This window comes from Lissotriton vulgaris, chromosome 10, assembly GCF_964263255.1.
Source record: "Lissotriton vulgaris chromosome 10, aLisVul1.2, whole genome shotgun sequence".
NCBI classification, from domain to species: Eukaryota; Metazoa; Chordata; class Amphibia; order Caudata; family Salamandridae; genus Lissotriton; species Lissotriton vulgaris.
In genome coordinates, this window is record NC_141698.1 from 566,077,599 (window position 1) to 566,105,456 (window position 27,858).

The window sequence follows — 27,858 nt, forward strand, 5'->3', positions numbered from 1 at the left end:
ATTCCTGCCTCCAGAACATGTTGCACACAGTTTAACCTCTGCACAGAATGGCCAGGGCTGAGAGAGTGGCCCACAACCATGTTATGTTATGTAATGTGAAAGGAATTTATTATAGTGCACAACTCACACCCGAAGGTGTATCTCAGCGCTATGGAACCAGAAATGGCAAGTGCAGGTAGACCAGTTAAAACATTCATGTTTTAGAAATTATTTTAATTTTGAAAAATGTTGGTACATCTTGATTTGCAGTGGGAGCTTGTTCCAATGAAATGGGGCATGATATGAAAAGGATTTGCCATCTAATCTGGAGGTGTGGATTCTATGGATTTCTAATAATGCCCGATTTGATGATGAAAGCAATTGTGAAGGCTGCTATTGACTGAGACTAACTTGCAAATAAGTAGGAAGCCCCTTAGTTAATGCCTCTTTTGGGTCAAACAGCATAATTTAAAAATAACACATTTCCTAATAGGTAGCCAGTGAAGGGCTTTCAGGATGGTAGCAGAAGCTGAGCGAGAAGGGAGGTTACAAATTACGCAGGCTGCTGTGTTCTGCACCACTTGGAGTTTATCCAGCAGCAAGTCATTTGCTGCTACTAAGTTCATTCCCATAGTCCAGGCAGCTCGTGAAGTGGCAAAACAAGTGCCACAGAATGTGCTGACTTGGTCCTTCATACAGAGTAGAACACTGTAACCTTTTAGTGTTACATCAAACATGGGTATAGTATACTCCTAGATAAGGCTACACTCATTTAATAGTCATGCCCACCGCCAAGTGTTCTTTTCTACAAGAGTTTAAGTTTGTCAGCCAACCAAACATAGTCTCACATCTATCAAAGAAAAAAGGTGAGAGGAGTCAGAAAGTACCTCACTTAAGCATCATCTGTGGAGCTACTGGTTGGTACTCACCATTTTGCTCATGTTGTCATCATCGGCAACTTTCATGACAAAAAAAGAAAGGGGAGAGTAAAGGTTTTGCCCAACTCTTCAATTTGTGTGAGAAAAGGTGAAGAAAAGTAATGTGTAGATGATCATATCATCCATCAACCATCTAGACCCCGTAATGTGCAACAGAAGAAAAATGTATTTCTAAACTAAAATGAGTTGTGGAACTCTATTTCATGCATACTTTATTTTCCACAGTGTCCACACTCAGATTAAAAAGAACTGCATGTTTAGACCATTTTGATTGGAAGGGCCATTGCCCGCACACTTTATGGCAATTTCATCAGGGCGGGGATCTCCACCTCAGTGAAGCGTCTTAAAAGATCTGTAGTGGTTGACAAACAAAATAGAAGACAGATAGTGCCAGAGACAGAGAACGCACACACAAGTTGTTATTCTGTCGACGTTACCACACGTCTCTTGAAGTATGTACGTAGTTAATGTCATAATTACCAAGTGGTTGCCAGGTGGACTCCTACCAGCAACTCACTAGGGAGGTTAACAATTTTTCCCCCATAGGATAAAAATACAGCCAACAGCAGTGTACCTGAGAATACATACACACATTACTTCACCATCATGAAGTATTTAAGCCAACAACATTAGGTCGGTACCCGTGGGTGCAATACAGTGGGCTAAGGAGGAAGTGACCCTTGGGGGAGCAGTTATCCAGCGGGGAGCAAGTTTTAGCACCAGCCAGCATCACTTGTACCTGCTCCAGTGAGCATAACTCAAATTTCTCTAATGCATAAGAACCATTAGCGGAATGTAGATTGACTCTGTGTGGTAGAGAAATAGTCATAGATGTTATTAATCTTGTCTTCAAGGAAGTCTGCTACAGAATCGCATAGTGATTGGGAAGCTGGGAAGGAACTATTGCAGGCACGTGACTTTAGAAATAATTCAGCATCTTTAGTGAAGATGCAGTTCGTCAGAGTTCCAAGGAGAGTGGCCTCTGGCTGAAGTTGAAGATGCCCATTTAAGTGGAGCGATTTTGTCAAAGGTGTTTAGCAGAAACCAGTTATATGCTGTTAAAGCTTGATTTATGTCAGTTTGTAAAGGGGACCTGAAGGATGCAAGAGTTTTGGCAATATAATCGGGTGAGACTGCACTCCATTTTTTTCATACCCCCCTGGTTCCTGAGCTAAGATTCATGGCTGCATGGTCACTAAAGATTTGCAACTTAGTGGTCAGTCCATGTTAAGGGCAATTATGGTTTACTACTGATTTCTAAGGAGTAAGAAAAGATAAGGTTTAATGTGTGACCTTCTTGATGTGTGAGTCCTGACACTTTTTGACAGAGCCCAATTGTCTCCACATCCCTTAGAAGTTGGGCTACACTAGTGTCCTCCAGATTTTCCCCATTAAAGTTAAAATCACCCAAGAGAAGGAAGTTGTTAAATGATAGGACGTATGGTGTGATGTTATGTTATGTTATATGTTATATGTTTATTTGTAGCGCGCGCTGTTAGTCGAAACTGTCCTGGCGCGATGAAAAGGTCATGGTGTCAGCTAGAGCAAGGGAAAGCTTACATAGTCTGCATAAATAAATGAGTTTTTAGCAATTTTTTAAAGCTAGCAAGATTTGACGAGTGTCTTAAGGCCTCAGGTAGGTTGATCCACAGCTGAGCTGCACAAACCGTCAGAGACTACCCCCCTAGTCGAACTTTCTTGAATCTAGGAATAACCACATGTCTGAGGGAGGCAGATCGCAGCTGGCGGGTCGGCTGGTAGAAAGCAAATCTGTGCTTAAGATAGGAGGGGCAAGGGCCATGTAGGGCTTTAAACACAAGGACCAGGGCCTTAAAGTGCACTCTTTGGGCCACTGGTAGCCAGTGGAGCTCTCTAAGTTGTTTGCCAACGCTGAGTCTCCTAGGGATATTAAACAGGAGCCTCACCGTCGCGTTCTGGACTACCTGTAATTTCCGGATCAAAAAATCTGGAATGCCGGTGTAGAGGGCATTTGCGTAGTCCAGTCGAGAGAGCACAAGTGCTCTGGCTACCGCTTCCTTAGCCACTTGGGGAAGAAGGGGGAAGAACTTCCGGAGAATGGATAGGGTGCCAAAACAAGTACCCACCAGTCTCGTGATTTGATCGCGGAAGCACAAGTCTGCTCCGAACCAAAAACCCAAGTTCTTTGCCACCCCACAGTCACCACTAGGGCACGATGATCCAATGGGCCAGATGGATTCCCTAAAGTCTGCTGGGAATTGGCCATACAATAGAATTTCAGATTTGTCCTCATTGCATTTGAGGCCTGCCTGAGCAAGCCAGGCAAATACAGAGGACAAACATTGGCGAACACCCACTGGACTAAGGTTATCCTTATTCCATGTGAAGAGAAGCTGGGTGTCGTCGGCGTAGGCCATTATTTTCGCACCCAACCTTTCTGCCAGATGGATTGAGGGGGTCAAATAGACATTAAAAAGGAGAGGACTTAAAGTCGACCCCTGAGGCACGCCTGTCTCAACCCTGCTGTTTGAGGAGTGGAGTCCATGGAGAAGTGTGGCTCAATGGTTAGAGAGGCAGACCCTGATGCAGAGGTCTGGCCAGGACCAGGGTTCAATTCCCGACGTGGCAGGGTCTTGGGCTCAATGTCCACGGACTTGATAATTCTCGCCTCCGTGCCTATTCTAATCATGGGTCCCAACTCTGCAACTCTGGGCAATAGCTTGCTTAATCTCCACAACTGCCCTAAAGCGCTGGGATGACTGGTTTCACCCTTGAGGTGGCCAGTATGTTGCATCTCACAGGGAAAGCCAGGACGGGTCCCACAGCGGTATACAGCGCCAAGATGCTTGTCAGGTGATAGTGCGCTTTACAAGTATATCTACATTTACATGAGCGCATGACAAACATCTTTTTAAGAGCCTGGTGGTCGACACTCAAGCACTCCTTTCCAGCAACGGATGAGAGTTGTTACTAATTTTGAATATGCACAGTTCCACCCAATCTGTGAATAGGGTATCAATAATTTCAACATTCATGCTCTATATCCTGTTCTAATGCCCCCAGAACCTACTGTGGACAGTCTGTCAGTGTGAGCATTAGGATCTGGTCACAGGGTCTTGCCCTTAACCCCTTTAGCGCGTCGAACATTCCGCCCCAGTGCGGACGTTCGATCGCGCTAACGGGATTCGGACGTCCAACGGTCGTGAGCAGCACCAGCGAGGTAGCGCGTGCGACGACCGTTGGACGTTCGAAGCACGGAAGGGGTTAAATAATTCCTGTGCTCAGTTCCCATCTCATTGGGGAACTGAGTGCAGGTAATGCTGTATGGTTTTTGATTGTTGACAAAAGGCTTAGCCTGAAGGCCATGCCAGCTGAGCACTAGGCATAAGACATGGAATGCAACTACACCCTACACCTCATGCACATGCACCCACGCAATATACAGCACATTGCTTTCATCTGTGTCCCTGAGGGCATTCCCTAAATCATACATTTACATTGTTTCTTGTTTGCACACTTCAAAATAATTTCCTCAAATTGTGATCATAGTCTTTGAACCACTGTGGCTGTTCACAACCATTTTAAAATGATCGGGATGATCGACTTGTGGCCCTGGAAGACAACATCATTCCTTCTGGGAAGTGGCTCTTGAGGCTATAAATATTTCCAGGAAACAGGTCTCGCTTCCTGGACTTTGTTAGTCAGCCCTTTCTGATCTGTGAGTTGGTGAGCTCAATACTTTAGTATGGAAATGAAAGGCAAGCTTCTGGAGGCCGAGGCTCACAACCCTACTAAATGTGGGATACTTTGTGCATTTTTGGGTTTTAGGTTCCTAATGGCTATTTCAATTGTAACTAGCAATCTGCACCAAATTCTGGGACTTATTCACAATGAAGTGACGGAGCACTGCGTTAGCCTTTATGTCTGAACCCCGGGCACCGCCACTTCAGAAAAGCAGGGCTTTACCGTATTTACAAGAATACGGTGCAGTCCTGAGTTTCACCCTGCTCTGGTGCTAATTGTAGCTGCCTTGCACCAACGTAGGCACTCTTGCATCAATGTGTAAGGGTGCCTGCATTGCAGGGAAAGATTGTTTACGTGCAGGAAGGTGTCCCAATGAACTATCTATTGACATGGAACCAATAAAGTAGACTTGGAAAATACTACATGGCTACCAGTCTCTCTATGTACAGGGTTCAGCACATTTCAATACTAATTGCAGAAATATGAGGTGATCTGCCAGTAACGAGTTTCAATCCCAGCAAGGCCAACTCAAGCTGCCATCCTTCTGAGGTCAGTAAGTTGAGTACCATTAATAATAGTACCATCTGTTATGCACATTACTTTGAAATGCAGAAGCAAGGTATGAAGTGGAGCATAAAAGCATATTCCTATTATGAATCTGTAATTTCCTCCCTATCAATATCTCTTGCATATGTGGCACTGGCTTCAAAGGATTATCCAAAGTCAGAAATTATTGTTTACTTTCAACCTATTGAGAATGAGAAATCTACATATGGAAATATACACTTGCAGAGTGCCAGCATGAGCTGCCACTGTTCAACTTTCACAACCAAACACATGTTATTAGTCAAATTAAAATGAGAGAGAAAATGGCCTTTCATTACAGCACACTAAATTAAATAATATGCGTTTTTGTGATCTCTGCTCACATAACAACATTACTTACAGCACAAGAGGGTGCTTGCGGAACATATGATTTATATTGTGACTGTTAGATTCAGATGAATATATTAACTACTAAGTAGGTAATGCCCTCCCTTCTTTTCCCACCTCTTATATCATTCAATTATCCACTCTTCAAATGCGCACACAAGAAATGATGAGTGGTCCAGCGCCGCGCTTTATCCTGAGATTTATATTCTCTGCCATTGCATGCCTGGGGTCTGGTTTAAAGTTGCCATTCACATTTCACAGGCAGAACCATTTTTTAGATTTTGTTATGCCTAAAAGCTATAGTCCATCAAGGCTTCTAGTGAACCATAATCAATATGCATTTCAGTAAGAATGCACATTGCCTACACGTTATGAGAATAATGTAGAGCACGATGCAAGATGAATGTGGTGCAAAAAGTAGGAGGAATACATTTAGGTCCTTGCAAACAATGGCACCATTCGATTGAAGCGAACGCAAATGTAAATGAACGAGCTATTAGCTCTTTGAAAGTGGTATGTAAGCTACATAGATTAATCTGTTAAAATGTAGGATGTCTATAAACTGCCTTTGGTTTATTAATATATAAGTCGGTTTGCAAAATACCACTAGTCACCAAAATATTGGTCTAAATTTACAACCAGTTTATTGCAACCAGTGTTTAGTACATCTGGTTCAAAGATACTGTCGTTGTAGCAAATGAACAACCGACAAACTAATTATGAGCAGTGGGTCTGTTCAAAACACCACCAGTAATACATCTACAAACAATGGCCTATCAAAACATATATGGACTCGCTACGTCTGATAGAGCGCGCAGGTCGCCTGACCCTTAGATTTTCCAGATTTCACGCACTTGGGCCCATGACGTGATTATGACAATATTTTTGTGAGTCGAGCGAGTTTACACACCACTATCAGTACTTTGTATGTGTCTTCTTTAACACCATTACCAGGGTACCTGACTTACTACAGGCACTTATTCTTCCTGACGGATCAGGAGCTATTAGAGGACAAGAGATAAGATAATCCTAAAATACATTAATCATTCAAAAAAATACTTTGATAATTTTATAATGACCACAGACACCTGAAGGGTTTTAAGGATTTTATATAGTAATTAAAATTCAAAGTGACAAGAGTATAAAGCTGATTCAAATCAATACGTCAATAATCAGGAGTACAACTATAATGTAGCTATGAATGAGGGCAAGCACCATTGAGTGCGAGTGGGAAATCTACTGGGTAAGGGTAACAGGGAACATGCTATTCAGTTTCAAGCTTATGCTAGGGTAGGTGAGTTTAAAACTCATTAATCAGTGAATTTCTAGAGACCTATAAGTGATTCAAACCCTAATATTAGTCTATCTGTTAAACTAAACGTGGATCTAAAACATCAATCAAGGTAAACGCACTATTTAAGTAATACAGTTTCAATATGCCCTACAGGAAGAAAAAATGGAACACAACTAATAAACAGTTTGCATTTACGATATTGGAGATGACAGAGAGAATATCATGGGCATAGAGGCTTTATTAAAAGAACAGGAGGAAAGAGGATAGAAAACGAACACCCACAGGTTATATTTACCTAAGACAGGAATGAGGACTAACCCTGGCCACGGGTCAGCTTTGGGGAAAAACGCGAGGACAAGGACCCTCAAGGATTTAGGATGCCAGAAGGTGAGCAGGTACCGCTCACGGACAATCAGGACAGGATACCCCTCAGGACCAGGGTCAGGACTGGGCTCACCAAAGGGCACGACCAACACCTGCAGCTTCGGATGCAACGCCTGCGCTACTCCCTCTCTGCACGGAATCCGCCAGTAACCCCGGTTGGGTTCTCGAATCTCCCAGCAAAGTGCTTCACCAGCACTTAAGACTATTTCCACCCCTTGGAGTTTGTGGAAAATTGTGGACAGAGTGCTCCGCAGCCCTCTGTATCAATTACCTATAGTGTTCGTAGGGTCGGTGACAGGTCAGCTACTCGGACAAGTCGGACAATTTCTCTAGCTAAAACTAGGCTAGTTATACCTTTTTCGGGTCCCTAGACCACCCAAAAATGTTGCAAGTGACAGGGTCCCCAACTTATGATTGGTCAGGAGAGGTGGTTAGGTCATTGTCACCACCTAAAATTCTGGGTTCCCATATTTAATATTCATATTTCAGTACCCACCCTTTACATTCCAGTTCCCAGGCATACGTGTAGAAGAGAACAACAGAGCACACAGTGGAAAGAAACAAATGTAACAATTTCAGGTAAAATTCAGCTTCTTCTCCCTGGGTCAGGGGGCAGGTTCCCAGGAGCATCTCAGCTTCGGTAGCCAGCTGGCTGAGTTCCACTGATGTAAGGCTCGGTTCTCATGTCATGTGATCGGGTCCGCATAGACTTCTAAGATGGAGAGGCTCCCCACACCCAGGCCCCCGGATACACGGTAGATGAAAAGTAAGCGAAAACAAATTAGAAATACAGAATAAATGAATACACTGTACACCATGATAAGCTACACTACATCCCTTACTTTATAATAACTATAGCGGTTAGGAGTTATGCAGAAATAGATAGAAGTGCAAAGCGGCATGGGCAAGCAGAGAGCGTGTTTAGAGACAAGCGGCCATTTTAGCAATAATGCGCATGAGCGAAAATATCCCTCCAAAACTGCGTGTGCGTCACATCACATGGGTATTACCGACGCATGCGCAGACTGGATTTCTGCGAAGCAGCCATTCTGTAGTATGCAAGCTTTGTTAGGATTAATAGACACATAGGCAAGCGTCTCTGGGACACCCGCGTGTACTGTAAAGGTGCAATATTAATGACAAACAGGATTGGTTAATACTATTACATGTTAACGAGGATCATGAATGTGAGCAAGTCGCTTTACGTACGAATCCTTGCTCCATCAATCCCCTCTTTGATGATATTTACTATCATCACTATTAATGGAAACAGATGCCAACTTTCTTTCTTACATCTCACTCATCTCTATTTCAATAAATTTGTTGTTGAGCCTCTTCTCAGCATCCTTATTAGGATGGAAACCCTTAGCCTTCTTATAGATTTGGTTTCTCAACTCTTCTAATTCAAGTTTGTCAATATTCCTCTTTATTCCTCTCTTGTTTACAGTGTACTTCTTTCTGCACTTTTGACATTTGCAGCAAATAATTATAATGAACACAATCAGACTTTTTCCAGCTATTGGCATCAGTATTTTCCCAACAAGACTGCGACCTATGTTAGAAAACCAACTACCTACAGAGGAGAGACCATCAGTTAGTCTCTTCGAGGCACTATCAACCTCCAGTGGTTTGAGTTCTTTTTCCAAATTGGTTATGTTCCGTACATATTTCATAATTTCTACGCTCTTATCAGGAATGTAAGTGCAACAATGTTGCGCCTTCAGCATCCTGCAGACTCCGCCCTCTTTTGCCAATAAGGTATCAAGAGCAAGCCGATTCTGTAAAACCATTGATCTGATCGCAACCATTTCAGTATTGACCAGCAGGAATCCAGCAGCAGTGTCAGTAGATAACCGATCCACTACTGTAGACAATTTGCAAATACGGTGAGTATTCAGAACCACTCCCACTCCAGGTATCAGTGCACTAAATATATCACCTATAATTTCTCCTACACTTTCACGTCTACTACGTACTAAACCATTAGTATTTTCATTGCTTCCAGCGGCGTTGTTCACATGGTATATTTTCGGGAAGACAATGCCAAAATAGCAGCTTCCATACCAGTGATCCGGCAATTTGAAATAAGCCTTGTTTCCACATATATAATAAATTCCGGGAAACACAGGTTCTGACACATTTTTGAAACCCCAAACCTCCAATTACCTTGTTATTAAGGTAGCATTCAATGGAACCGATGAATACATTGTTATAATAACTAGTCTTTTCTCTATGAAGACAGAGTTTCCCTTTTCGTTCAAAGTCCAGCAACAGTGCAGGATTAGCTTCGCCGTTTGAGGTGCTTTCCATGTTTTCAGCCCATTTAGGAGTTTTCTGTCTCTTATCATTGGCCTTTCTCTGGAAACTCTCCCTTCCCTTTTCTGCCATTTTCAAGAACATTTTCTCTTGCTCATGTAATGAACAAGTCAAATTATCTCTGCGAGCTTCGTTTAAATCTATGTCACCTATAGTCAGAAAGTATTCTCCCATGTAACGAGTCACTTCGCTTCTAACATGTACAATGTTCAGGTTTCCCCGAATAGGAAGTTCAGAAAAAATCACGTCAGTGTTTGAATAGTAGTACTGTAAAGTGCTTCTATAAAATAAGCTTGCTAATATACTACAGGAAATTCCATAGGTCAGGGGTAAATGGTGATAGGCCACACCTTCAGCTACTGAAGTAGGTAGCTTCATGCAGACATAACAATCTTCTATTTCCATCGCTTCTACATAATGCACTAAAAGATTTGCAAAGACATTTAAATGTGTTCTGTTCCTCATTCTGTGAAAATGTAGTCCTTCCTCATCTGGTGCTTCTAAGTCAGGTCGGGTTTGTTTCAGGCTAACTGAATTTTCACGTCTTTCTATACTTCGTGGTGTTTCTTCGGTATGTACAGCTTCTGTGTCTGGCGTCATCGATTTAGTAGGGTACAAGTTAGTATCTTTACTTATCATGAAAGGTATAACGACTGTTAATCCTATCCATACTACTATTACTATCGCTACACTACATAAGCATATTTTACAGCAAGTTTTACAACAATTCCCTCTAGGTCTTCCATTCACATTTGAATCAGACATTTTGGCTCACAGGTGGCTTTCCAACCCCTCTTTGTTTCTCAACACAAGAGGCTTACGCAGTTTCACTTTCAGGTTGGGTCTTCTTCTTCAGGACTCAGATCAGCAATCAAATCTTGGTCGCTTTTATCGCTTATTTCAGGATCATCAATTTCTTCCAACACCAAGTAGGTCCATTCAGGACTTCGGTAGTTTTTGTTTTGTCTTTTTATTCTGGTACCGCGTCTGTTTTGCTGAGTTCCTGCTCTCTGTCTTTCACTAGCAGCTCTTTTCCGGTCTTCTATTTTCTCTTCCACTGTTTTTAGTCTTAATTTCAGTCTTTTTATGTATCTGGGTTCACTTTTCTTCTTGAGCCTTTTAGCTGTTACTGCAGTTTGGCCCTCTTCACGAGCCCTTTTATTTTCGTTCTGTTGTGGCACTATTACGTCAACAGTATCTTTCTCCCTTCCTGTCTGACTAGTCCCAGGTCTTTCTTCAGTTTCTTCTGCCTGGTTTCTAAGCTGGCCTTGTTCAGGTATACTCTGGATTTGTCTTTGATTTTCAACTGTTTCTGGCTCTGCCTCCTGAACACGTTCGTCTATGTCTATCTGATCCTGTGCATGCACTTCGAACCCTTGATTTTCTTCCGCATGAACTTCAGCCCTAATTACTATCTGTCCCTTTTCAGTTTCTGGAGTCTTTGGAGGTGTGTCGATTACTTGGTCTGTCCCTACTTGACCTATTTCCTGATCAGGTCTGACGTGAATCTCGATAACCTGACCTTCTTCTTCTAGTCCTGTCTCATCCTCATTATCCCACTCTCTATTTAGATAGGAATATTTTCTGGTTCTTATTAAATCAAGAATCAGATCGTCTGCTGGGAACCATTCATCTTGACCGGTGCTCAGTAGTATGACATCAGCTAGATCCGGACCCTCGTCTGGACTCTCCTCAGCTGCACCACCTTCAGCTTCAGTCACTTCTTCTTCGGTTACCTTCTTGGTATGGCTGGCATGAATCCACTTCGGCTCACCGGCGCACTTCACAGCAGCGGTAGTGACAAGGATCACTTGCCTCGGTTTTCCCCACTTTGGTGCAAGGCAAATCTTCCGGGTGTGTTTCTTTAACACAACCCAATCTCCAGGTTTCAGTTTATGGGCTGGAGTTGTTGGCCATTCGACAGCAGCCTCCCCAATCTGGTGAGAGATAGAACGCACTTGGTCACCTAGCTGCCTGCAGTATTCTAGTACCAAATCATCAGAAATACTTAGCAGTTTGTGTCCAGGTACCCATGCCTGTCGCATCACTCTTCCCATTAGTATCTCATTGGGGCTCAGGCCTGTTTTTCGGTTTGAAATGCTTCTCAATCCCATAAAGACAAGAGGTAATGCTTCTATCCAGTTCAACTTTGTAGAATTACACGTTTTTGCCAATCTTGATTTTATAGTGCCATTCACTTGTTCGACTATTCCAGAAGCCTCTGGATGATATGCACAGTGTAGATTTGGCTCAATTTTGAATGCTTTATAGAGCTCTGTTAAGACTTCGTTGGCAAAGTGCCCACCTCTGTCTGTTTCAATTGTTTCTGGAAATCCATACCTAGGTATTTGCTCCCTTAGTAACATTTTGGCCACAGTAATGGCGTCATTTTTCTTTGCAGGGTAGGCTTCCACCCACCTTGAGAATAGGCAAACTATCACCAAGACATACTTATACCCTTTACACATGGGTAACTGAATAAAGTCTGCCTGTAGTCTGACAAAGGGACCTTTTGCCTTTCCAATTGTACTTTGTTCTACTACAGTCCTCTTCCCTGGGTTAAACTGCTGGCACACCAAACACCTCTGTCAAAGCATCTCCGCAATGTTTCTGAACTTTGAGAATAGAACACTTCATGGAACATACGGCACATCGCATCCCTCCCAATATGTGTGTCTCCATGGATCATCCGGGCCATTGGGGCAAACATGCTATCTGGTAACACAGGCACACCCGTCTTATCAACCATAACACCATCCCTGTCCCTGGGCTGACATTCCTCAGTCTCCCATCTTTGCTTTTCCTCCTCCTCTGCGGCTTGCTGCAACTCTTTCAGTTCCCTCCAAGAAGATACATTCTCAAACACCATAAGTTGGCAGCTGTTTCCGCCTCCCCATAATTTAATTTTTAGGGACATTTTGTATCGGGCACAATACTGGGCAATTTGGTCAGCATATCTATTTCCGGCTGTCACATCGTCATTACCAGATTTGTGAGCAGCACATTTGACCACCGCCAATTCTTTGGGTAACTGGATTGCTTACAGTAGGTTTTGTACCACTTTTCCATTTCTGATAGGGGTACCTGGGAAGTCATGAATTCTCTTTGCAACCATAGCTGGCTGAAGTCATGAACAACTCCGTAACCATATTGACTGTCAGTGTATATGGTTACTCTCTTATTTTTCCCTTGCTTGTAAGCTCTTGCCAGTGCAATTAACTCGGCTACTTGGGCAGATTTTATTTCAGTTAAGTAGGATGCTTCCAGGGTCGTTTCCAGAGTGACTATGGCATAGGCAGCACTCGACCCTCCATCCTCATGTCTCAAACAAGAGCCATCCACAAACATTACAAGGTCCTCTACATGAAGGGCTGTTTCTTTTATATCAGGTCGTGGTTTTGTGCTAAATTCAGTTAGGTCAATACGGTATACACCTGTTACAACGCAACTTTTACAACTACCTACTGTTACAACGCAACTTTTACAACGCATACCATTACAACGCATTGCGCTGGGGGGCGCTCTAGGATAGGGAATAAGTATAATTTACTATCCAACACCTTCCCTAGTGTCCACGGGGACTGGAGTTAGAATAGTAAATTATACTTACCACTATCCAGCACCTCAAAGCGCTATGCGTTGTAATGGTATGCGTTGTAATGGTCGCGTTGTAACAGTAGGTAGTCGTAATGGTATGCGTTGTAACATGGTACATCCCAGGCAATACAATTATGTTCAAACTCACACTCCACTTCTGCACTTTGGGTGATGGGCAACAAGGTTGCAGGGTTCAAAACATTACATCAGGAAATTATCACATTCTCTGCACCAATAAGAATTCTCTCATACTTAGTCAGCCGACTAGGTGTGAGACACTGGGTTTTGGTTCGGGTCAACAGAATCACTACTGAATGTGGAACATAAACCGTTACAGGATGTCCCATGACAATGTTTTCACTCTGTTCCAGACTCGTGCAAGTAGCAGCCACTGCTTTCAGACACCCAGGTAGCCCAGCAGCCACTGGGTCCGGAGTAGCTGAAAAGTAGGCCACTGGACGTCTAGTCAGACCATGTTCTTGTGTTAGGACTGAGAGTGCACAATTGTCTCGTGTGTCACAGAACAATTCAAAGTTCTTGGAGTAATCGGGCATTCCTAATGCAGGAGCTGAGCACAGACAATTTCGTAATTTTATCCAGGCTGTCATGCTTTCATCATCCCAGCTAACGGGATCATCTACTCCTTTCTTGGTCATTTTTATCAATGGTTTGGCTAAAACAGCAAATCCCATAATCCACTGTCTGCAGTATCCCAAAACTCCTAGGAACATTCTGACTTCCTTCTGGGTTCTAGGCAACTCCATATCTCGAATTATTCTAATTCTTTCTGAAGTAACCCTTCTGATACCTTTTTCTATCTGGTGCCCCAGATATTTCACCGAATTTTTACAGAACTGCAATTTGTCAGGTGATACTTTATGTCCTCCCTTGCCTAAATGATTCAATAAGGCAATGGTATCAGTAACACAGTCGCTTTGACTTTTAGACACCACTATAAGGTCGTCTATGTACTGAACCAAAACAGATTCCTTTGGCAGGACTATGGATTCAAGGCATCTTTTTAAAATCTGATTAAAAATCGAAGGGCTTTCTGTGTACCCCTGGGGGACACGATTCCAGACGTAGACATGACTGTCGAACTCAAACGAGAAAATAAATTTGCTGTCTGGATTTTTGTGCTAAATTCAGTTAGGTCAATACGGTATACACCTGTTACAACGCAACTTTTACAACTACCTACTGTTACAACGCAACTTTTACAACGCATACCATTACAACGCATTGCGCTGGGGGGCGCTCTAGGATAGGGAATAAGTATAATTTACTATCCAACACCTTCCCTAGTGTCCACGGGGACTGGAGTTAGAATAGTAAATTATACTTACCACTATCCAGCACCTCAAAGCGCTATGCGTTGTAATGGTATGCGTTGTAATGGTCGCGTTGTAACAGTAGGTAGTCGTAATGGTATGCGTTGTAACATGGTACATCCCAGGCAATACAATTATGTTCAAACTCACACTCCACTTCTGCACTTTGGGTGATGGGCAACATGGTTGCAGGGTTCAAAACATTACATCGGGAAATTATCACATTCTCTGCACCAATAAGAATTCTCTCATACTTAGTCAGCCGACTAGGTGTGAGACACTGGGTTTTGGTTCGGGTCAACAGAATCACTACTGAATGTGGAACATAAACCGTTACAGGATGTCCCATGACAATGTTTTCACTCTGTTCCAGACTAGTGCAAGTAGCAGCCACTGCTTTCAGACACCCAGGTAGCCCAGCAGCCACTGGGTCCGGAGTAGCTGAAAAGTAGGCCACTGGACGTCTAGTCAGACCATGTTCTTGTGTTAGGACTGAGAGTGCACAATTGTCTCGTGTGTCACAGAACAATTCAAAGTTCTTGGAGTAATCGGGCATTCCTAATGCAGGAGCTGAGCACAGACAATTTCGTAATTTTATCCAGGCTGTCATGCTTTCATCATCCCAGCTAACGGGATCATCTACTCCTTTCTTGGTCATTTTTATCAATGGTTTGGCTAAAACAGCAAATCCCACAATCCACTGTCTGCAGTATCCCAAAACTCCTAGGAACATTCTGACTTCCTTCTGGGTTCTAGGCAACTCCATATCTCGAATTATTCTAATTCTTTCTGAAGTAACCCTTCTGATACCTTTTTCTATCTGGTGCCCCAGATATTTCACCGAATTTTTACAGAACTGCAATTTGTCAGGTGATACTTTATGTCCTCCCTTGCCTAAATGATTCAATAAGGCAATGGTATCAGTAACACAGTCGCTTTGACTTTTAGACGCCACTAGAAGGTCGTCTATGTACTGAACCAAAACAGATTCCTTTGGCAGGACTAAGGATTCAAGGCATCTTTTTAAAATCTGATTAAAAATCGAAGGGCTTTCTGTGTACCCCTGGGGGACACGATTCCAGACGTAGACATGACTGTCGAACTCAAACGAGAAAAGAAATTTGCTGTCTGGATGCAATGGGATGGAAAAGAATGCGTGGTATGAATCAATGACAGTGAACCATTCCGCATTCCATGGAATCTGGTACAGGATCACTGCAGGGTTTGGCACAATGGGACAGCAAGGTACAACAATCTGGTTTACCTTTTGCAGGTCCTGCACTACCCTGTATTTTTCGCTAGGCTTTTTAATTCCAATTATGGGTGAATTACAAGGACTGCTCATTACTTCCTGTATGATGTTTATCTCCAGCAATCTGTTTACTTCCAATGCAACTCCAGCTTTTACTTCTGCACTCATTTTATACTGTCTAGTTTTCGGGTAGGTAGCATTGGGTTTAATGGCTATTTTAACTGGGTCCACATTTGCCATTAATCCTACATCTCTCCCAGTGAAATCCCACACCTCTGATGTCACCCTTTGTTGGAGTTCTTCAGGTAAGTCGTGAATTGTCAGAGCTTTGATTGCTGCATCGGGCCTTAACAAACAACAACATATCCTTCCACCTCTATGCTGATGATTCCCAGATCTAATTAGAAACCACCTCCATCGAAGACATTCACAGACTAAACGACACTCTGAAAAAAGTCTTGCACTGGCTATCACAAACCCACCTGAAACTAAACCAAGACAAGACAGAAATCCTCATCTTTTCCAACAAGGAGAAGAACCCCCAAATCACCAAATGGTTAAGAGCTATTGATGCTCTCAATCACAAACCCACCCTAGCCGATTCTATAAAATCACTGGGAATCACTCTGGACCCTAAGTTAGACATGAGCAAACACATCACGAACACTGCAAAGAGTGCCTTCCTCAACCTCAAACTACTCCAAAAAATAAAACCCTTCATCCCTCCCATTGACCTCAAACCAGCCACTCAATTCCTAGTGCTTTCAAGACTGGACAATGGAAATGCAACCCTCACAGGATCAGCAAAATATCACCTAGTCCCCCTCAGATCAACTCTGAACGCAGCTGCCAGAATGGTCACCGGAGTCAAGAAATATGAACACATCTCGCCTGCACTAAAATGGCTCCCTATCGAAATGCGTGCAACTTCAAAACTGCCTGCCTCACTCACAAAGCGGTACACACAGGGAATCCCGCATACCTGGCCTCTAAACTCCAGAAGGCCGGTCAGACAAGAAACCTAAGGAGCACCAACACCTTACTCCTTATCCCCCCGAAAAAGGTGTTTCATATAAACTGAGAACATTGACAAGCTCATTTCTGCACATCGCATGCCACAGAAGAAGGGATTTTGTTAGTCCCGAAACGCGTCTGGCTTTTATCAATTTGGATGTGATTTCCTGCTGTAATCGGCTACCAGCATGCTGCCAATAAACTACGTGATGTATTCAACTTCCATGTGGCCTTTCTTAAATGGGTTCCTGGGCGTTTTGGATTTAAAAACGGCCGATCCCGGTCGCAAGAAAGGCCCACCGCTCAATATCGGGTCCTAGCACGCACTCGAGGGGTGTTTTGCACGAAGGAGGAAAACAAAATGTGGGCGATTCCAGGTAGTGCGCATTTTGACACGATTGGCGGCGACAAAGCAAGGTAATGGATGGCAGGCCTTCACCCCTACCCACTGAGGAAATAATTGTGCAAATTTGAAATGAACTATGCACCCATCCGGGTTGAACAAACTTTTAAAAAACTTCAACATCCAGAAGGCCGTGCTGACGGCCACGCCCCCTCGAGTCTTTGTGGGGCAGGTGTTTCATATAAACTGAGAACATTGACAAGCTCATTTCTGCACATCGCATGCCACAGAAGAAGGGATTTTGTTAGTCTCGAAACGCGTCTGGCTTTTATCAATTTGGATGTGATTTCCTGCTGTAATCGGCTACCAGCATGCTGCCAATAAACTACGTGATGTATTCAACTTCCATGTGGCCTTTCTTAAATGGGTTCCTGGGCGTGTTGGATTTAAAAACGGCCGATCCCGGTCGCAAGAAAGGCCCACCGCTCAATAGCGGGTCCTAGCAGGCACTCGAGGGGTGTTTTGCAAGAAGGAGGGAAACAAAATGTGCGCGATTCCAGGTAGTGCGCATTTTGACATGATTGGCGGAGACAAAGCAAGGTAACAGATGGCAGGCCTTCACCCCTACCCACTGAGGAAATAATTGTGCAAATTTGAAATGAACTGTGCACCCATCCGGGTTGAACAAACTTTAAAAAAACTTCAACATACAGAAGGCCGTGCTGACGGCCGCGCCCCCTCGAGTCTTTGTGGGGCAGGTGTTTCATATAAACTGAGAACATTGACAAGCTCATTTCTGCACATCGCATGCCACAGAAGAAGGGATTTTGTTAGTCCCGAAACGCGTCTGGCTTTTATCAATTTGGATGTGATTTCCTGCTGTAATCGGCTACCAGCATGCTGCCAATAAACTACGTGATGTATTCAACTTCCATGTGGCCTTTCTTAAATGGGTTCCTAGGCGTATATTTATATATATATATATATATATATATATAGATATATATATATATATATATATATATATCTATATATATATATATATATATATATATATATATACATATATATATATATACATATATACATGTGGCAGAAGGACGTCTTAACAACAATAGCAAAAAGACGAGGCGAACCCAGGAACTGGAGCGTCTGAATTTATTCAGTGCCCAACACCAACACCGCCATAACGCGTTTCAGCCTAAAGAGGCCTTGATCACATGACAACGTTTGAAAGGGCGCAACACTCCTTTTAAAGTGCAACTGATAATGACATGTGATTGCAGCAGCTTCAGCATAAAAATAGAAAACATACTGCAATGGATACTTATGTCAGCGAAACTTGCAATGTATCAAATTTGATTAAAACAGTTGGTTAATCAAATAGCCACAGATTTAAGTAAATATTATCACTGATAACAACAATTTAAAATAAATATAAAACATATAAATAAATAAATAAATACGTTTAAAATATAAATATTCCTAAACATTGCTGTTAAGAAACCTTTTGCTGTAAAACCAATATAAACCACATATCTATAAGATAAAGAAGGGATGAGGCTAGTAAAATCCTGTTAAAATCAATAAATAACTAGGATATGCTATCATCTCTCAAACTTATTTACAGACAGTGCATATATGTGGTGCCAATAGGCTGATCTTAAACCACCTTGTTCTCACTGAATACTAAGAGAACAATATGTGATAAAGACCAAGTGGGCAAATGTATGTTGTCATATTGGTATTCAAAAACAGAAGTGCAAATTTCGCAAATAAATACAGTAATGAAAAATAGTACAAACCCTGTGATAAAAAAGTGACAAATGTAAAATTGACCAAAATGGTCAAGTGAAGAAGCAGCTGATTTATTTGCACAGTATAACAGGCATGATTTGATTATCATTCACAGGTAAGTAAAACAATTCTCGCTGGCATTCAATCCATTTGGTGTCTTGGAATCTAATTGAATGATGTGTCTGGTCTCTAATTTTTGAAGCAGTGCCTCTCGGTCACCACCTCTCCTCTGAGGAGGGACTGTGTCAATTACAAAATACCTAAGATCTAGAGGATTTTTGTTATGTTTTTCCTCAAAATGCCGTGCGACTGGGTATGCGGTGTTGCCATTGGTAATGGCCAGTAAGTGCTGGAGTATTCTTTTGTACACCTGTGGCCTGGTACTACCCACGTAGCACAGCCACAGGGAATATTCCAGCACATACACCACGTTCTCATTCCTGCATTTCAACTTATGTTTAATACATACAGGTTTCTCACTGAAAGGGGTCTTTTATTCAGTTTTGCTGAATCCATTCCTGCATTCCTTACATGTCGAACATTTGAGGAAGCCTTTACTGCTATTCAGCCAAGAGCCTGTAGTTCTCATTTCTGGGCTGCTGGAAACCAAACAATTATTCATAGACCTAGCTCTCTTATAAGCAATACTCAGGGAGCAAGTAACCTGATTGCTCAGTACTGGATCACTAGTAATAAGTGCCCAATTCCTTTTCACAATACTGCGAATGGTTTGGTGTTGACAACGGTATGTGAAAATCAACCTGGTCTCATTTAGTTCAACACTGTATTCCTTTTGCTGCAAGTGCTATAGGCCAATAGCTGCAACCTGCCCTGAGAGTTGGCTCTACTTATTGCCTTGTCTAAGAGATCAATTTTGTAACCTCTTCTCAAAAATCTGGCCTTACATGCTATCTGGGCCTCTCTACAGTCAATGTCCGTGCTGCATATTCTCCAGATACAGAGCATTTCTCTGTACGGTATACTTCGTATGAGATGGGCAGGATGATGACTAGAAGCATGCAGCACGGCATTGCCGGCTGTGGGCTTCCTGAACAGTTTAGTCTCCAATTTTGCATTGCTAATAAAAATCTCTACATCCAAAAAGCAAATTGATGTGATGCTAATTTGACTAGTAAACCCAAGATTCAGATTATTATCATTCAGATTATCAATGAACTGAACTGCTTCGCTTTCCAGTCCATCCCAAACAATCAAAAGATTGTCAATGTATCTCATCCATTTGACGACTTTAGAAACCATGATAGTTGGGTAATTGGGTACGAGGACCTGTTCCTCCCAGTATCCCATGTGGAGACAGGCATAACTGGGAGAGAAACAGGCCCCCATAGCCACACCCCTGACCTGCTGGAACAACTGGTTGGCGAATGGAAAAAAAGTTATTTTCAAGACATAGGTTAATCATCGATAAAATCATTTTGCTATGTTCATTCAAACAAGAGGGTCTCATGCTTAGATAGTACTGCACGGCTTTTAAACCATACCTGTGGCAAATGCTTGTATACAAGGAGGTAACATCTAGGGATATCAGCAGATAGCCGGGTTGCCATGTGAAATCAGCAAGTTTCCTTAATAAGTCCCCTGTATCTAGGACAAAGGACGGCACATTTTTAACAAATTCTTTGAGAAAAAAGTCTATATATTTGCTGACATTCTCTAGAATACTGTTGCTGGCGGAAATGATTGGTCGACCAGGTGGCTTAACCCTTTCCGTGCTGCGAACGTCCAACGGTCGTCGCGTGCACTACCTCGCTTTTGCTGCGCACGACCGTTGGACGTCCGAATCCCGTTAGCGCGATCGAACGTCCGCACTGGGGCGGAATGTTCGACGCACTAAACGGGTTAATAGAGTTCTTATGTATCTTAGGGATGAAGTATACTACGGGGATGACTGGATGTTCTTTTTTCATAAACTTGAACTCCTCCATGGATATTAGTCCCATGCTTCTCCACGCCATCAGGTTTGTGTATATTCAATTCCAGGCCTGCTGAACTTCACTCAAGTTAGTCCTCTTGTAACAATCTCTATCATTGAGTTGGCCAAGAGCTTCTTCCATGTACATTTGTCTCTGCCAAAGCACCATATTTCCGCCCTTATCAGACTGGCGGATAATAATGTTCTCATTATTTTGCTGCTTCTTGATCAATTTGTGGTATTCAAAGTCGCAGTAATTATGTTTTTTGGAAATTTTGGTTTGTTTCAGAGACAATGCCCTGAGTTCAAGAGGCACCTTGTCATGAAACATGTCAATATTATCTTCAAGCATATGGGGGCAGAAAGTAGACTTTGGTTTGAAAGCAGTGGGAATGGTGATGGTATCTGGACCCCTATTAGTGCTTGTTGGCATAAAATCAGATTCATTTTGCATTTCTAATGCAAAATGCAACAGATTAGAGGCTCCCACTGTTAATGGGGTGAGTTCAAGACCGGCACGTTAACTTGTGCTGGTTGTACTGTGTTATGTAAAAGATTATGTTTGCGGAGTTTGAGCTTACACACATATTTAAAAAGATCAATTTTTGAGCCGGCATAATCAAAACTGCTTCTTGCACTAAACGATAAACCCAATGTCAAAATTCTTGTTTCATTATGAGTTAATGGTGTGTCAGTCAAATTAACAACAGTTTTCTCATCTTCTTGCGTTAGACTTACTTGCGTTTCCACTGTCTTTGTGGCTTTTTGATAGAAGTTTTGTTTATTGCGCATCCGTTGTTTATTGCATCGCCTCCTTGCGCTACGTTTGTATGTGGTGCTTTGTTTGTGTTTACACCTCGTGCACCAGAACATAGGGTCTGTCTCTGATCTTGTTGGTCCACTTCGAGCTCCTGTGCTAAGGTGAATTTGCGAAACCCCAACCTCTGTGATCTCTGTTGTTCATTGTCTGATTCACTGTCTCTCTCTCTCTCTCTCTCTATATATATATATATATGTATATATATATATATATATATATATATATATATATATATATATATATATATATATATATATCCAGAAGAGTTGTTGCCCAAGATGAGAGAGACCACAGGCCGTTTAGAAATCAATCCGCTTTATTAGGTGACAAAATCGCTAACCAAGAGCGCACAGGAATCTTCCTTCATGAATAAGCCAGACGGGTTTCAGGAGAATGACACTCCCTTCCTCAGTGGCATTGCTGCTCCAAACAGCGGATCGTTTGCACCTCGCACTTAAATGTCAATGAGTCCCGCCCCTATGGGCGTAGCCAGCCTCGTGGCATTATGGTTCTCGTAGTGCAGGTAGGTTCTACTACAATAAGTGTCCGTCGTGGAGTGCAGTGAAATAAACAAAACAGTACGTTGAAGTTTGAAACCTGCTCTGCTGCACGGCTTTCTGCTTCATTATGCCTCCGGGATATCTGCCTTCCCAGCGAGTCAGCTCTACCTGGTACTCCGGCCTGCAGCGCAGGGGGTCTCTTCTCGCGGCCGGACAAAGCCGCTCAAAATCCAGAAGAGTTGTTGCCCAAGATGAGAGAGACCACAGGCAGTTTAGAAATCAATCCGCTTTATTAGGTGACAAAATAGCCCATAGGGGTGGGACTCATTGACATTTAAGTGCGAGGTGCAAACGATCTCTCCTGAAACGCGTCTGGCTTATTCATGAAGGAAGATTCCTGTGCGCTGCTGGTTAGCGATTTTGTCACCTAATAAAGCGGATTGATTTCTAAACTGCCTGTGGTCTCTCTCATCTTGGGCAACAACTCTTCTGGATATATATATATATATATATATATATATATATATATATATGTATTTCCATCCACAAAAACCGACAATTTGAAAACCCTCATGTTGCGTGTTCACGACTTCTTTATTGACATCCTGCTGAGTACAAACACAGCATTTCCCGCAATTCAAACTGTCATTGTGCATTTTAACGCCATTCGCGTTTCTTGAAGCATATCCTTTCTCACTCTCTCAGCACAAGGGGAACTTGGAAGGCAAAAAGTGATGCTGCTTTTGCTGCGTGATAAAAAGTCTTGCCACAATGGATGTGGTTTCAAAGCTTTTTGGTAGTTGGAGTCCAATGTTATAAACCCTTCGTGAGTGCCTTCCTCTACGTTCCTCCGTTGATATCAGCCTTTAGTGGGATCACAAGAAACACTCCATGAGGGAATTCAGCCTCCTATACAGATGTCAATTGTCACACGCAACTCCATCAGCACCACTCACTTTCATTGGTGCTGCTGGTATGGTGCAGAGCTGCGTAGCTGTACCTCCGAATGAAACCAGTGATCAAGGGCTGAGGAAGCCCGTAACGTGTATGAACATTTAACTTTGCTGTATGGGAGATGCTGTTTTCCCCTCTAGCTTCAAGGCATTAAAAGGCTGTCAAATGTCTGTGAGTGGCATCTCAATTTTAGGGCAGCGGCAAATGGATATATGTATATATATATTACCTACTGGCGGTCGGACCTATTATCCATAGGAAAACCACAACATTCTATTGGCAATAACTTTGGCATTGATTGATGAATCTTCTGAAAAATTTCCAAACTTTTGGTCAGCTCAGTTCCGCTCCTTCCCTGAAAGTTTGGGGGTGATTGGTCAAGCGGGGGCAGAGAAAAAAGTTGGGTCCCAAAACGTGTTTGCCCCATGCAGTTTCCCATAGGACATTTAGCCACGGCTGCAGCCCGAACTGCTGAACAGAATTACCCCAAATTTGGCATAGAGGTAGTCCTCAATTCCGACTTGTGCCTTTTGCTTATATTGTGTCAATCTGTTCAGTAGTTCCTGAGAAAATTACGGTTAAAGTCATTTATATATCTATGGGCGCGGGGATCCGCGGATTGTGCGAGTATTGGCATTGTAGCATAAGCTCACCGTCCTGATCATGCACTCAATGCTAATTGGCTGTCAAGCGGTTGTAAGCATTCAAAACCAGGAACTGTTGGCAGCCATTTTGTGCCTCAGTAGAAGCGAGGGTGAAGAAGTCTGTGAAATATGTGTGCAAAACGTGAACGGGGGAAGGGTAGACACACCCTGACCCTGACCCCCTCGGCCTGCCATAAGGACCCGTAGGGCAAAAAAATAAGAAAATACATTTTTTTTTAAATCGCAGGATGCACATAGGATCCTCGCCTTTTGCTACCGAAAAAATAGAAGCATGTATTTTTGAGATATACATCATGCTCATGTGTTTAGATCTTGGGTGGCTCTAAAAAGAGCCCTTGCGTTTAAATTTCTATAAAAACATTGCGAGATGCGCGTAGGATCTGTGCATTTCACCGCCAAAAAAACAAAGCATGTATTTTTGAGATATACATCAAGCTTATGTGTTTAGATCTTGGGTGGCTCTAAAATGAGCCATTGTGTTTATTGAGAGATTTTAGTAACTACAAGTAAGTACCGATGCATAGTCTAAAGTTCATAAGGAAGACTCTGTTCCCTTCATCTGTAAAATCTACAGCAATTCTCCTCTAGATGCCATGTATATTGAAACGCAGATTGTTGTGGTATATGGACTCCATTCTATAGTTTAGGAGAAAAGCAGAAACAGATTATTCACAAGTTTTCTAGCTTTCTCAATCTGTGGACAAAATTGATTGGACCAGTTCCATTTCTGCCTTTGGCATATGTTAGAATAGACAAAGGCAGTTTGGGGGAAAAGTGACGTACATTTTCCAAAGGTGTCCTTCATAAGCATTTCCAGACCTACTCCAGTCAAAGTGCCTTGGTCATTGCCACCACAGTGCACAATTATAAGGTCAGGGTGTTGGAGATGCAAAAAGGATTTAAGCAATGGCATCAATTGGTGTTACTTTAATCCTCTCTATCCAATATATTTAATGTCTACGTTTGGTAAACCTAGGTCTTTGTGCATTCCGTTGTGTTCTGCATACCTTTGGCTCAAGAAAATATAGTTGTGTCCCACAATCCACACTCTAAGCATCTTGAAAGGAGGTCTTGATGCACTCAGATGTTCTCTGTAAATGAAATGGCAGTTTGAAAACTAACATTTTTCTAAAATGGTGGATAAGATGCAGTGTTGAAAAACAGAAAAGAAATGATTGGTTGTTTGACAACATTCTACACTGAAAACTAGGGTGCATGTTTCTGTTTTTTAAAAGTATGATTCTTATTGGTCATCAAAACGTGATTAAAAAAAACATTACGTAGGATAAGCTGGTATATTGAGAAGTCAAGCACACTTGCTGTTTTCACTATGAGCATTGCGTGATGAACTTTTGCGTTCTTCGGGTGCCAGCATTGCTTTTTTGCATGGGGAGATGCTAACTTGTATGTGGAAATGCAGTCTGCTTTGGATTTTGAAAGTGAGAACAGATTTCACTAGTTAGACTAACTAACAACTAACTATAACAGGGGAATTTCAATGGTTTTGTATGAGTGAAATGTCCAACTAACTATAACACCACTGAAACCTGTGTTTTTTTCAGTGAATTTATATATATATATATATATATAAAAAAGCACACTGAGATTCACCAGTTATGCGTCATTAAACTAAGTGTACTTGGCACCACTAAGATATGATGCACTGGTTATAAATGTGCCCAATGGTGGGTTTGCCGCAGGGCCTAAACTGTGGCTAGGCCCTGTGGCCAAACCCCACTCCAGATGCCAACCCCATGTGGACCACTGACTGCCTCACAAAGCACATTTTTTTTGTCTATGGCAGTGTGTTCCAGTACCAGTGGTAGCCATATGTAGCGCTTGATTTACTCCAAGGCTGTACTGGAGTGCATCTGAGCCTCTTTTGATACATTTAGAAAGTTTATGGAGCAATTCTCTTTTTATTATCATTGTAGCATTTTACTGTACACAACACCCACCTTCCAGCAAAGGCCAGTGGTGGAACAAATATGGAAATGCTTAGATTAAACTGAATACATTTATTCCCCCATTACCCCCACTTCAAGATGTAATTCAACCTTGACCAGATCCTGGAACATTATATGGGCACATCATGTGCAGAATTCCCATTTGCTTTACTACAATTTCCCATAATCAAAAACACTACAGTCTCACTGCCTTTCCTCCTAGGCTACATGTCCATCCCTCCCTGCATATGTGTGATAATTCTCGGGACTCCTCAGTATTTAGGGAAGGACAGCTTCCTGAATTCATTCACAGTGATGAATATCCCTATAACATTTTGCATGCCCGCCTGTTTCTCCAATGTCATTAAAATCTTTACTGTAACGTTGGTTAGTTTCAAAGTATAGAGATGACTCCTGAGCCAGCGGTCATCTTAACTTTTTTTTATTTGAATTTTTTTTATTGCAGAGAGAAAAAGAAAGAAGCAAAGGAAAGTATACAAGCGACAGTCCCGCATTGTTCCCCACACAGGGGGCCACTGGAATAGGCATAATAGGAGGCAAAAGGAGGCAGCATAGTGTGTCATTAAAGTTCAGTTCGAAGAGTCAATGTCTGATGGTGAACATATGGGGAATCGAGAGCAGGCCCCTTCCCGACTTTCCGACTGGTATCAGCCCTGCAAAGAGGGGTGACGAAACCCAGGTGGGGGAATCAGTGCTGCAGAAAGACTAGAAAATCTGACAGCCTCCATATGCCATGCGGTGTCGCAACAGGTAACAAAACCAACTGAACCCAACCCCCTCACCCTCCCCCCCCCAGGTGGTGGTGACAACTACTCACAATCAATTTGAATTTGAATTTGAATTTGAATTTTAACATATTTGTAGAGCGCGCTTATACCGGGACGGTTTCATGGCGCTAAGTAGCGGTGAACCAGTGGACATAGAGACGGAGGCTAGACTGCTAGGGATCTGGAGAACAAGAAGGTCTTAAGATGTTTGCGGAATTCCGCATAGGAGGTAGAGGCTCTGATGGCAGAAGGGAGAGAGTTCCAAAAGGATGGAGCTAGGACCGCAAATCTTGTCCCCCCGGACCTCTTCTTCCTAAAGCGGGGAATTGTCAGGAGGGCCTGGTGAGATGAGCGGAGCTCTCTGGCCGGAAGGTAGGGTGATATGACATCACAGAGGAAGACAGGGGCAGTCCCTGACCTAGCCTGATAAGTCATGCAGCCCAACTTGAAGAGAGCCCTCTCCTTCACCGGTAACCAGTGCAGAGATTGCAGCAGAGGGGTAGCATGGTGAAATGTAGGGAGTCCGTAAATCAGGCGGGCAGCCTGATTTTGAATCCGTTGAAGGCGACGGATCAGGTAGTCTGGGGCGCCATTGTAGACCACATTCCCATAGTCAAGGCGCGATAGCACCATGGCTATGAGGATAAGCTTAAGGGCGGGAACAGAAAAAAAACGGGAAACCTTACGAATAGTGCGAAGTGAAAAGAAGCAAGAGGACACCACTGAGTGAACCTGCCTGTGAAGGGAGAGCTGGGAATTGATAAAGATGCCCAGGGTTTTGACCTTTGGAACCGGGAGGGGAGGGGGACCGAGTGAGTCGGGCCAAAAAGACGGAGACCAGAGACTGCAACCACTCCCGGTCAAAACCAGTTCGGTTTTGTCGGGATTTAGTTTGAGGTGGTTGCAGTTCATCCAATCTTGGATGAAGAGCATCACCCTCTGGAAATTCTGGGCAGAGGAGGGGGAATGGGAAAGGTTAAAAATAAGTTGGAGGTCGTCGGCGTAATTGAACACCGAGACCTCAATCTGCTGTAAAGAAAAAATAAGGGGTGAGATGTATAAATTAAATAGCAGGGGAGACAAAGAGGAGCCCTGGGGAACGTCGCATGTCACTCTACGAGGAGGGGCAGTAAAGTCGGCCAGATGGACAGCCTGCTCCCTGTCCATTAGGAAGGACCGGAGCCAGGCGTGGGCCGTGCCCCCAATGCCCGCCGCCTCGACACGGGTCAACAGGATGTCATGATCCACCGTGTCGAACGCGGCGGACAGATCTAAGAGGACCAGGGCCTGGGGGAGGCAGATGTCAATGCCCTCCCTCAGTTTGTCCATCACCGAAACTACCACCTTCTCG